This window comes from Otolemur garnettii, unplaced genomic scaffold (assembly GCF_000181295.1).
Source record: "Otolemur garnettii isolate 467f Iridium unplaced genomic scaffold, OtoGar3 scaffold00065, whole genome shotgun sequence".
Classification (NCBI taxonomy): Eukaryota; Metazoa; Chordata; class Mammalia; order Primates; family Galagidae; genus Otolemur; species Otolemur garnettii.
This window is the reverse complement of record NW_003852460.1, coordinates 909,979-910,514: the sequence shown is the minus strand read 5'-3', so window position 1 is coordinate 910,514 and position 536 is coordinate 909,979.

Sequence of the window (536 nt, the reverse complement as noted above, 5' to 3'; positions counted from 1 at the left end):
CTGTGTGATGGCACAGCACTCTACTGAGGGTAATAAAGTGAGACTCTGTCTCTACAAAAAAAATTTATAGGGTTGGTGTGAAACTCTCCAAATCTTGTCTCCTATCCACGCCCAATGGTGAGGCTGAGGACCCCAACAACAGTCTCTAATTTCTCATTTATGCTACACCCTGCGGCCATCAGTGGCTCAGCAGAAATGGCTGAGTCCCCCCAGGGCAGTTAGCAGAAACAGAGACCCAGTTCACTTCCTTTCCTTTTGATTTTTAAAGACAGAGTGACTGATCCCGCAGCAGCTGCTGACTCATTGTGTCAGAGGAAACCTAGAACCACAAATACTTCTGCTTTCTGACTAGAAAAAGGGCGTTATCGATTAGAAATTTCCTGCAAGCCTGCGATGGTGTTCACTGAACTTTAAGCCTCCCTCCTCTTCCAGAGCACAGTGCGTCTTTCCAGAAAGGGATGAGTTCCCCTTGTAAAGGTCAGAGTTTCCCAGACCGTAGGACGCCCTAAGTGGTATCTGCACTCCCTACGTCACCG